A 3,388-nucleotide genomic window follows, 5' to 3' on the forward strand; every position below is an offset into this window, starting at 1 on the left:
ATTCATGCTAAGAAAGGACAAATATAAAAAATAAATGTGAGGTATACAATGATTAAAAATATGTATTTTGGTCTCACATCAATACCCCACACTTAAAACTTTTGCTCGTCCTCGAGCAAGCATTAAAGCTCATCTCAAAAAAATTCATACTAGCAATGTCATCACTTTGGTTAATAGAAACAATTAGGCCATTTACCAATTTCAAAATATCAAGTACAGTTCTCAATCATTATGCAAGACATCTAAATAAACAATAAACCTCTAACCTCCTAACCTCAAGGAAGGACTTTGAACTCATCAAATTTAAGCTTGTTCACCTACTCTCATCAAAGAAAATTAATAAAATCACCTATCTATCATGAAACAAGTGCCCTCACAAGAAGAAATGGTCCACACACTCAAATCAAACGATTGAATATAAATTAAGGACTTAGCATCAAAGAACACTCTCACACTCACAAAGAAAATTCACATGTATGCGCAAAGAACCATATGTTTGCCCATTATGTACATCTCCACTAATTAAGCATGCTTGAATAGAATCAAATAGGACTTTAACGGGTTGTAATGTAGGCTAGGGGATGGGTAGGAAAACTATATAATAGTGACTTACACTTCTTTAAGCACTTTGCAATTTTAGACTTCATCACCCATTATTTTCATCTCTTTATTTTCAGCCCTTTATTCAACAATTATTTCACAAGTAATTCTCATCATCTCAAGAATGTTTCAATCATTTTTTATTTTTTTTAAGTTTTCCTTCATAATAGCCACCCTCAACTTATGTATTTTACATGCGTTAAGGTGCACGGTGTCTTTGGAAGGACCAGGACCATCATCAAGGTAACTTTTTTTTTTCATGTCACGTTCTTTTTCTTTTCTTTTTTTTTCATGTCACATTCTTTCAAAGGAGGCTTTTAAGTATTTTGTAGCTATTACCGATTACCTTTTCACTCAACCATCCCTTTTTTCTCAGAATTGATAATTAGAATAAGTCTATACTATAATGTTCAAGGAAGCAAGGTGCAAAAACTAGGAATTCAACAAAATAGTCAAGGGCAAAATATGGCTACCAACAAAAGGCTACAGGCTCAAAAGGGCTAACTAGTGATAAAATAACTGAAAAGACTAAAATTTGACATACAAATCAAAGAAAGTCTATTATCATCTCCTAAACAAAGCATCACTTTTCATTTCGCTTCAATAACATGCAGGGCAAGTTATAGACTAAGATGCAAAATATGGAATAAACAAAATCTCACCACACATGGCACAAGTATCAAATCAAGATGGATTAATTCCACTTCTAAGAAAGACAGGATCATAACAAACTACAAAATAAAATAAGCTATATACAAAGTCACGACCATGAACCTAGATGTCAAAAAGTTTACAATTTTACTAGCAATCAAACATTCACAAGAAAATACTACTCAAAATTAGGCCCAAATAGTAAGTATCACATAACTCAAAAGGGTCTTTTCCTTTCTCTCCAAAAACTAAAAAAATAAAATAAAAGAGACTCGGTTCAAAAGGACTATTCTTAGGAAAAGAACCAAAAACAAAAGTCAAGGAACCCATTCTAAAAAAAAGACTCAATAAAACAGTAAAAATTAGGAATTCATTCCTCCACCCCACACTTAAAAAGATGTTATGTCCCCAAAGCATTAAATAAAATTTAAAACAAGGGTTAGGAAAACTCCCTGAGGCCTTTAGGCCTAGCTAGTAGCATGTTCTCTTTATTTTCATCAAGAGTCGTCACCCCACACTTAAGCTCAAACATGCTACTTTGCTTCAATTTTTATTTATTTTTTGGGTACTCAGACTTTTCCTAATTTGCAAAAACAAGAAAAGAAAAAAAAAAGTGATACTAATAAAATAAGAAGTTACACTACTAATTGGGTTGCCTCCCAATAAGCGCTTAATTTAACATCGCGGCACGACACCATCAATTTTACTATTTTTACTTCCACTTTGAAGATATGAATTGCACCCCTAATTTCTCATCAATTTTTCTATTATGCTCAAGGGGTGGTGGTATAAAAATAAAGGTCCCAAGCAATAGATATCGCATTATACACTTCTTGGATCCTAAGTGAGGAATGTAATTCTCCAATGTTGGAACAATAAATTCAAGAATATAGACAGAATTTTCCTCCTCCATACACTCTTCTATAGGCTCAGATGGCTCGATGAATTTCTCATCATCTAAACATAATGTGGAAAAATGATTGGAATGAGGTCCAATGCGCCCTAACTTATGAATTATTTTATTATTTACACCCTCATATTTACACATACTAGAGTTTTTAAAAACAATATTATCTACTTCATTACATAACTCTAGCATACTCTTCTCAACGATGACACCATCAATAAAAGTATGATCAAGCAATTGACCCTCAACTTTTAGCTCTCCAAGTTGACTTATAAGTACTTTTTCTTCCTCACACATATTATTACTAAATTGTTGGGTGTCATAAGATTTAATATTTGCACTCAAATCACAATCTAAATAATAGAGATCAAATTCAAAGCTATCTTCAAGACTGCGCCTATATATTGATTTATAGCAAAGTATTAACAAATCTTCCATGTACCCATACAACTTATCTTGTTGAGAAAAAATTAACCTACAGGAATCCATAATATCAGAAATACAAGAATTGCAAGAACACTTATCATTACATACTTTTTCAGATGACATCTCAAGAAGAGTAAAAGAAATATGATAATAATTAAAAAAAACAAATTTAAAACTAATCCTAAGAAACAAAAAAGGACTACAAGTCAAAATAAATACTAAAGACAATTTCTAATCCACATTCCCCGGCAGTAGCGCCATTCTTGATAACGTTCAAATATACTTCTTGAAAAGAAATATAAACAATCGTATGCAATATATTTACCCAACTATGAGCCGGGGTCGATTCCACGGATAATATGGAAGAATATTGTCAATAGCAAATATTTAACTCGATAGTCGTTATATAAAAATGGGGGGATTTAAATGGAAATAAAATAAAAATAATAAAAATAGCTTTGAACTAAGTATTTATTTATATTCAGATTATTAGAAATAACTAGGAATGTGTTTCCCATAAGTTCATAACGCGGTAATCCTAATAATAGTAATCATATCCTAGTATATTACATGCAAAGTGATAAGTTAGGTATCTCTAAATCCTTGGTCCGGCATCTAGAGAATTTCATCCCGCACCTTGATCTGGCTACGTTTGTATAATTTACTAAGCCTTACATTTACCTCATACTAGACATCACATCAATGTATGGCTTAATTTTCACTTTCGCACCAATTGACATTAGACTATTAGATAGTATCACACTAAATCTATGTTGATAATTTTTTTCTTATTAACTACCTCCT

Source organism: Solanum stenotomum, chromosome 6, assembly GCF_019186545.1.
Source record: "Solanum stenotomum isolate F172 chromosome 6, ASM1918654v1, whole genome shotgun sequence".
Lineage (NCBI taxonomy): Eukaryota > Viridiplantae > Streptophyta > Magnoliopsida > Solanales > Solanaceae > Solanum > Solanum stenotomum.